Source organism: Takifugu flavidus, unplaced genomic scaffold (assembly GCF_003711565.1).
Source record: "Takifugu flavidus isolate HTHZ2018 unplaced genomic scaffold, ASM371156v2 ctg710, whole genome shotgun sequence".
Classification (NCBI taxonomy): Eukaryota; Metazoa; Chordata; class Actinopteri; order Tetraodontiformes; family Tetraodontidae; genus Takifugu; species Takifugu flavidus.
In genome coordinates, this window is record NW_026622320.1 from 1 (window position 1) to 9,341 (window position 9,341).

At 39.7% G+C, this 9,341-nt stretch overlaps 2 pseudogenes; both read left to right on the top strand.

The window, feature by feature from the left end:
* The first annotated feature begins 3,704 nt into the window (after nt 1-3,704).
* On the top strand, nt 3,705-4,558 carry LOC130521123 (uncharacterized; annotated as a pseudogene).
* Nucleotides 4,559-8,413: 3,855 nt separating this feature from the next.
* LOC130521122 (immunoglobulin kappa chain variable 6-17-like) lies at nt 8,414-9,316 on the top strand (annotated as a pseudogene).
* The last annotated feature ends 25 nt before the right edge of the window (nt 9,317-9,341 follow it).

The window sequence follows — 9,341 nt, forward strand, 5'->3', positions numbered from 1 at the left end:
CACTTTATCAGATCTGTACAAGGAAGGTTCAGGAATTTTGGTCTTTGGGAGTGGAGTTCCCGTGTCACCTTTGTTTTTTTCTGGATAGACGACTTTGTCCCACAGTCCAAAGGTTTTATGAAATTAATTTTGATGGGACAAAATTGGGCCTATATGGTGTCCATAGTTTGGGATCGACGTCAGCAGCTTTGCTATCTAAAGCTAGTAAAGTATGAGATAGTAAAGTATGTCATCAAAGATGGTGATGCTGATATTTCACCTACGCCTGTTATATTTAAATTCAAAAGCAAAGGTTCTACTGTATCCTTTCAACGGAACAGAATGGCTATGATTTCATTTGTGTTAAACAGTTAGTGTGAAATGTTTCCCAATCAGGACAAACAATACTATACTTTACTATATTTTAGCTGTTTCTTGTAAATGTACATATTGCATGACACAACCCCATCAGTGTGGCTACCAGTAAAAGATCAGCTCTCAGTCTAACTTTAGCTTTAACGTGTGCTTTGTCTGTGTGGCTGCTGACAGGAAGTCTATGCAGAGTTTCTGTTCAAAGCTGACCACAAAGAAGTAACAACCAAATATATTCCATTGTAGCGGCGTTCTCTTAAGAAAGGTTCTGTTGTGATCAGTCGAGTTAATTTCACAAGAGAAGAGGATCATGATCAACTACAACATAGCAGGATTCAACTGTTTCATCCAATTGGTGCAGCAAGAGAGTGGTTTCATGCATGTTGGCTAATGTTGGCAAGATGAAATTTGGACGATATATTATTATTGTAATGGTTCATGTGGAATTCATTGTTAAGAATATTCAGAGGATCCCATCAACATTAAAGCAATGGGGGCACAATTTTTTGTTGTAAGAGCAAAATCAACCCCTCTTTCAAACATTTTCCAGTTATGGTGAATAAAGGTGTGCTTATCTCTTGTGTTGCTAATTAAGTAGACCCCTCCCCCCCTTTTAAGCCAAATTCAAGAACTTTAACCCAGAAGCCAGGTGGTTTAAGAAATTGTTCTTAAGAAATTGCTTTGACGTCATCTTCATCGTGTGGACTTGAGCTTGTTCGACAAGGTGCGAGCCACTCAGCACGTGTTCATGGTTTCCAAACAAGGGCAGTCAGTGTCACTTCTTGCTAGCCAATCAAATGAACTTTTTTCATGAATAGTGAATATATGGAGGATCTCAGCTCTGTTGCTCTGACTTTCCTGTTTTGAATTGTACCTATCTGGGCATTCATTCAGGGTGTCGTGGCATGATCAACTTTTGGCTCATCACTAGTTCTCCACTGGGGTCACCCAAGGATCGGTGCCGGGGCTGCTGCTCTTTACCATATACGCAACATTGCTCAGGCAAATCATCCCATGGTCTCCCATGGTGTTTTATACCACTGCTTTCCACATGGCACCCAGTTCTGCGTCTCATTTTCCCCAGACTAACCCTCCGGCTCAGACTAGATCTCACCATGTCGCTCAGACATATCCGCATGGATGCAGGGCCACCACCTTCAACTTAACCATAGTGAAAATGAGCTCCTCTTTCCTTGGCAAAACTATCCATTCATCAAAACATAGATCACAAAATTGGCCCCTGCCTGTTATCGAGGCTGTTTGAAACCTTGGAGTCATGATTGTTGATCATCTGAGGTTTTGTGATCATGTAGCATCAGTCTCCCTGTCATCCCGTCACTTTGCCATATCCAGCCTCAGAAAAACAGGCCATTAAACCTACAAATGCTGATACAAGTCATGGTGATCTCCCATATTTCCACCAATTCAGATAGTCCAACGAAAGCAGGCCCATGCCACCTCACTGCTGATAGAGGTCTACTGTACCTGCCCACATTAAGATCATGTCATTCATGCTGACCAACAGACTAATACCGTAATCTGCTCCCTCTTACGTGCACAATCTTGTTTGAGCCCATGCTACCCCTCATTGCTGCATCATTTTCCAAAAGCTGTCTGTCATAATAATTAGTGAGCATTTACTGGATGCATTACTGCAACATGGAAAAAATAAAAAAGAATGATTGCTGGTTGGTTGGCTGGTTGGTTGGGTGGTTGTTTTGATTGGTTAGAAATGATGCACATTATAACTCAACTCAAATTGAATTTCTAATATATGAAGCAAAATCCTATTCTAGGTACCGTATTTTCACAACCATAAGGCGCGCCGTATTTAGGGCGCACCTTCAATTAACAGCCTATTTTAGAAATATTTTCATACACAGGGCGCACCGTGTTATAAGGCGCATAGCATAGAAACTGCGTAGTGCCTGTGGTTTCATGACGCGTTCACTAGATCGAGCTGCGCTAAAAGGAATGTCAATAAAACAGCCAGATAAGTCAGTCAAACTTTATTAATAGAATACAAACCGTCGTTCTCACAACTCTATTCACTCCCAAAACGAATAAACAGCTGTTTTATTATTTTTCCCCGAGTGACGTAGTGTTTTCGCATACACAGTTCGTTTAATAACAGCGAGTTATAACAGGCAGTGCAACAATTTTATATCAAGTGGATAGTGGAGTTTAATAAATCTTCGATTTAGTGCAACATTTTTATCACGTAGTACCGTTGCGGTAAATCAAACGTTAGTGCAAACACAATATACGGTAACTCGAACTCTCGAAGTAGTGCAAAGCGATAGCAATAGCAAATATAACAACGTTGTTCAAACGGTAATTTCCATATTCACAGTATGACCAGCCTTGTTAAGTTGTAAACACACAAAAGAAACACGTAAAGATCACTTTATCAGTTCATTCCTCATCCAGGAATCCCTCGAATTCTTCTTCTTCGGTGTCCGAATTGAACAGTTGTGCGAATACGGCGTCCAACATGGCCGGCTCCGTCTCGTCAAAGTCGTCATCAGGGTCGGTGTCGCTGGTGTTGTCTGGCATTTCAGTGACAATCCCTGCCTTCCCGAAAGCTCGACGACCACGGTCGATGCCCAGGCATTTACGATCCACTGGCAGATAGTGACGTATGACGCTCGGCGCCGTCTCCCCGTCTTGGTGAACGTGTGTTCGCCGTTCGTCATCCACCGCTCCACGCAGTTCGCAGTCTAGCTTTGAATGCCCCGTTGACACCAATATTTAGCGGCTGGAGTTCCTTTGTTAATCCACTTCTTGCTTTGTTTCCTCGGAAGCTCCGTTGAGTCTTCTTTACCTGGCGCAGGTCGTCTGTTGCTTCCTCCACTTTCGCACCATTGATTCGTTCACGTTAAATTCTCTTGCCGCTGCTCTATTTCCGTGTTCAACTGCATGACTGATAGCCTTCAGTTTGAACTCTGCGTCAAGCGCGTCTCTTGCAAGGAGCCATTTTGGGGTCTTTACAGACAGAAATGGTTTGGGACTGAATTTACTGCTGTTACCTCGGCCACGCCTACTGACTACGGTAGCCGCGATTAACCAATATTACCGTAATCCATACAAAAGGCGCTCCGGTTAAAAGGCGCACCGTAGATTTTTTTGAAAATTCTAGGCTTTTAGGTGCGCCTTATAGTCGTGAAAATACGGTAATCCAAAGTTTTTTCTTGTGGTTTTTTTAACCTTTAAATCTTCCTTTGATTTCTCCAACATCATTTTATCAAGCAAATCTGACATTACAAGTGATCGTGTTTCCTGTATGTCACACCCTCGAGTCATCTCCGGCTGCCCAATCAGATACAAGTGCAGCATTTATCAGTTTAAAAAGGACCAGTCTTCTCTTCACTCAGCCCAAAACTTGGAGCAAGATGACATCTGCAAAGTTGATCTTCTGGCTGATATGTTTGGAGAAATTTGGTGAGGATTTCTTTTTTGTTTGTATTTTGTTTATTTATGGCATCATTTGCAAAACTAGATTTAAACATTAAACGGTGTTCATTTCTAATTGTATTTTGTTTTTAGCTCAGACAGCTACAATGGAATTTTCTCCATCTTTGAATTGGAAGACCAATTATATCTTGGTCAAACCTGGACAGAACCTGACTTTGCCGTGTCTTCACAGAGGTGCTGTTTCTACCAAGATCTCTTGGTTTAAAGAAACTCTGGGAGAGAAGCCGATTCTGATCTGTATGTACTTGATATCAAGTGAATATTGTAGCTGTGCTAATGACTTCAAAACCAATCCACGTTTCCAACTACATCCTGGTAACAATGGAACTAATCTGACAATAACATATTTGAAGTTATCAGACTCAGCCACCTATTACTGTGTAAATCAGTATTTAAATGTATTTGACTTTACAGAAGGTTATAATGTCATTGTAGAGGGTTCAGGGTTGACCATAGATCAGCCAGCATCACAGTCTATCCAAGCAGAAGGTTCTGTGACGCTGAATTGTACAGTACATACTGGGTGGACTTGTGATGGGGATCACACTGTTTACTGGTTCAGAAACTCTGGACCATCTCAACTGGGACTCATGTACAGCCATACAGGCAGGAACAAGCAGTGTGAGAGGAAAACCAACACCTGTTTCTATACAGCTTCTCCATGAAGAACCTGAACACTTCTCAGACTGGGACCTACTATTGTGCTGTTGCAGCATGTGGACACATTCTGTTTGGAAATGAAACCAAGCTGTGTGGTGGGGGTGAGTGCTCTAATTTTGTGCAGATTATTTTCTGTATATTGTAGAAATTATTTACATATTATCTAGTTTTAAAAATATTAAGCCAGCATCCAGTAATTTATTTAATTGTCCATAAAAAGGTTATCCTAATAGCTTTGTTCAGTTGGTTTATATATAGTGTTTTATCGAAACATTTACCAGTTCAAACAGATATGGCCTAAATATCCCCCAATTCTCTGTTTACACAGAGCTTTCAGTATCTAAAATGAGGAGAAATTGTAACATTTAAAGCCTGGTTTGAATTGTACATGGACACCGTGACAGTCCTTTAATCAAATATTTATTTTAATTATTTATTATTTTAAAGTACACATAAAACCTAAACACAAACTACTATAAAATGCCATTAGAAGGAACAACAGCAGTGGGACTGACTGACTGCATTTGTGTCCTCATCTGTTAACTCTGTCCTCTGTGTTATCTGCTTTATTATAAGTTGAGCTGGTAGCTACCAGTGAAACAGGAAGCTAGACAAAAAATGCCATGACTCCTTATGTTTGTTTTGTACACCTCCATCTAAAGGTAAGAAAACAATGCTTTAAATGCTTTTAGTACATGTACTACACGTTTTCTGTTGTATCAGGTGGCTAGTTCTTTTCTGTTTTTATTCTGCTAAAAACATGTTAAGATTTCATAGAACTGTGGTGGAGGATTTTATATAGACATCAGTGGTGCCCTGAAAATAAACAATGAGTTTAACATTACTTCCTGCTGTACTCAAGCAGCTGCTTTTTCACATAAGCTAACTTTCATCAGATGGCCTTGACAACATTAGAGAAGTTGTGATCCACCTAACAAGTCTTCAATGTTTCCAAACTAGGAGAGTGAGTGTCACTTCTTCCTAGACAATCAACTTCACTTTTTGAATCATGAGTAGTGAATATATGGAGGATGTCAGCATTCATCTAGAGAGGTTCGTCACAATGGAATCACTAAATTTGTTTTTATTCGTCCTTTATGGTAAGTTTGATCATCTTGTGAACATTTTAATGACTTAATTCTAAACATCTACACATGAACTGTTCTAGGTAACTTTATTGGTTTCATTTATTCTTGACAGATGAAACATCCTCATTTGTGCATCCAGTGAGTGGTTTGTTTGTTAATGTCAGGGGAGCCAAAACTAATTTCCATATTTTAATGTCAATGCAGTCTTCAGCAAGGAATTCAAGAACTGCTGTTTTCAGTGAATATTACAGAGGGTAACTAGCAGTTTGAAATTGCAAATTTAGCATTTCAGACTCAGCAATGTATTACTGCATATCTATGTATGCATTTCAGTTTGAAAAGATCTATATGGTCCATGTTATGAGTTTACATTTGACTGGTCCATCAGTCACCCTCAGAGTCTGTTCAGACAAACGGTTCTGTGACTCTGAACTGCAGAGTACATACTGGGACCTGTGATGAGGAAAACACTGTTTACTGGTTCAAGAAGTCAGGAGACTCTGAACTAGAGATCAATTACACCCATGGAGGCAAAGAAGAACAGTGTTTTGGGGGAGGATTAAAAAACCTCCTCTTACCTCATTTTTCCATGAAGAACCTGAATATTTACAAGGCTGGGGCCTACTATTGTGCTGTTGCAGCATGTGGACGAATTCTGTTTGGAGGTGTGCAATGTTGAATGGAGAGCTAGTGTATGTTCTGGAGGGCAGGGGTAATGTGGCCTCCGGCATGAGTGTAGGTTATGAGAGGTTTCTGAAGATGCTAAAGTTTAATGAGGATTTAAGAAAACAGACTCCTGGTATGAATGGAGAGTTGGATATCATCAGCATAGCAGTGAAACAAAGACAGAAACAGGAATGATGTTCGCAAGGGGGAAGATGTACTTCAAGAAATAGAGGTGCTCAACCACTGAGTCTTTGAGGGATTCCTTGTGAGATGGGTGGTGGATGAGGTGCATTTGTTAAATTTGATTGCTGATGGGTTTTTTTAAGGCAATGGTTTTATCAAAGGTAAATTGTGAGTGAGGTGTAGGGGCTGTAAATGGGGATTTTGTGGTGATGTTAAATTCGCTTTTGCTCATCAGATTGTATATTTGGTATCTTGACTGGTATTCCTGCAGTCAGCCTGATCTATTTTCTGGCACAATACTTAACCAAAACTATTTTGACAGCATTGAAGAGAATTAGTTTATATTGTTAGCATCTTTTATCTTATTAGCATGTGTTATACTATATGTTTTTGTTTTATGTTACAGTTAGTTTAGAAGTTAGGGATAGTATATAATCTTTAGTAGGAATACACATAAGCAAGTCAGTTGACCCTTCTTTGACATGAATACTGCTTAGACAGTTGGAGCCAGGCAGACAGGAAATGGTAGACCCTCATCGTAAAATATGACAGCATAATTTACTGGTGATTGATAAGTTCCTGGAAAGGAATAAGCCCTCTGACCTGGCCATCTGAGAAGACAATGGAGAAGGACTGCACCAACACCAAATGAGGCAGGAAGAAGAAGATGAAGTCACCCAAGAAGAAGGACTGGATTGGACTGAATTAGCATCAATAATTACATATGTCTTTCTATAAAAGACTGGGCCAAGGGATAGTTAGGTTGTCAGACTTCATGCCCTGACAGTTGACTTTGTTGTTGTTAGGGTTATGAACTGGCCCGGAGCTCTGTAATATTTGTATCTTGAATTGATTCTATGTGCTAAACATTTTGAAATTGGCATTTGTTTACTTGAAGTCTTCATTTAAAGAACACGCGGATTGGCAGTGACACACGAGAGGTATTGCAATCCAACAGCATCAATCAATACTCTATATCAATTGAAAATGCTTCAAAGAAGCAGGAGTTAACACATTGGACAGAAAAGGACAGAGAAATGTGAATAAAAGTGTTTACACTTATGTCAATCAGTGATGCTTCAGATAATCTTATGTTTCCTGACTCTACTACAGTAAGAGAGGCTGGGAGCACCCTGGATGGATCCCAGTTTGTTTGTTTTTTGAAAAGTAGTTGTAAAATAAAATTTGATGACGTGTTTGACTATTCTTCTCTTTCTGTCTCCCTCCCTGCCTGCCCTAGTTTGTCATTTCCATCTCATTTACTCTGCTGACCATCAAAAGAATGGTCCTCCTACAGGAGCCTTGTCCTTTTGGAGGTTTATTCCTATTTCAAGTGAGGTTTTCCTTGCAATTTTTGCCTTTTAAGGGCTCAGGATCTGGTTTCTCTGGAAAACGCTTTGAGACATTCTTGATTTTAAGAGAAAATTTAGCTGAACATTTAAATCACAGTCAATGAGAAAAATTCCAACACCAGAACTAGATTTGTTCCCTGTTCTGTCACATGCAAACATCATAGTCCATGAAGATTCCATTCCAAAATACTCTTTTTCTCTACTTTCCTTTCAAAAGGCATATCATGCACTCTCCTGGCTCATTCTCTACATTTCTTCTGACATTTGCTTTGATGTTGGTTAGTGAGTTGAATTGTTTGCAATTTTGTTTTGATATTGGTGGATTGTAAATGTTGAAAACAAAACCAAATGATTGCTCTTCTTTTCTTGTCAAACACATCATACACCTTCCCTTAGCTAAAGAAATGCAAAGGTTATATGTTTGTTTAAAAATATTCTTAATATGTCAAATGTCATTTTCTCATTAGGGCCTTTTCCTATATCTCAAGATCTTTCACCTTTATTACATGTGATTGTGTTTCCTGTATGTCACACACCCCTCACGTCATGTTACGCTGTCCAATCAAACCACAAGCTCTGCATTTATCAGTGTACAAAGAACCAGCCTTCTCTTCACTCAGCCCAATATTTGATGACAAGATGACATCTGCAAAGTTGATCTTCTGGCTGATGTGTTTGGAGAATTTGGTGAGCATTTTTATGTGTTTTTTTGTTTGTCTGTTATAGCATCATGTAAAATTGAAACATCAAACAGTCTTCTTTTGTTTTGATTTTAGCTCAGACAGCTTCAATGGAATCTTTGAATTGGAAGACCAATTTTATCTTGGTCAAACCTGGACAGAACCTGACTTTGCCGTGTCTTCAAAAAGATAATGTTTCTCCCATGATCTATTGGTTTAAACAAACTCTGGGAGAGAAGCCCAAGACTAATGTGTACACACAGGATATCAAGCGAAGATTGGACATTTGTTAATGACTTCAAAACCAATCCACGCTTCCAACTACATCCTGGTAACAAAGGAGCTAATCTGACAATATCAGATTTGGAGTTATCAGACTCAGCCACCTATTACTGTGCAAATCACTATTTAAATGTAGTTGACTTTACAGAAGGTTATAAAGTCATTGTAGAGGGTTCAGGGTTGACCATAGATCAGTCAGCATCACAGTCTATCCAAGCAGGAGGTTCTGTGATGCTGAATTGTACATACTGGGTGGGACTTGTGATGGGGATCACACTGTTTACTGGTTCAGAAACTCTGGACCATCTCAACTGGGACTCATGTACAGCCATACAGGCAGGAATAAGCAGTGTGAGAGGAAAACCAACACCTGTTTCTACACAGCTTCTCCATGAAGAACGTGAACACTTCTCAGACTGGGACCTACTATTGTGCTGTTGCAGCATGTGGACACATTCTGTTTGGAAATGGAACCAAGCTGGTGTTTGAGGGTGAGTGAGTTTGAAATAATTTCATTCAAAAGCTGTTAAAGTACTATTTTATGTGCAGATTGTTTCCATACGCCTGTAAAAATGCTAAAGCCAACATGACCTCAGTGTTAAAAG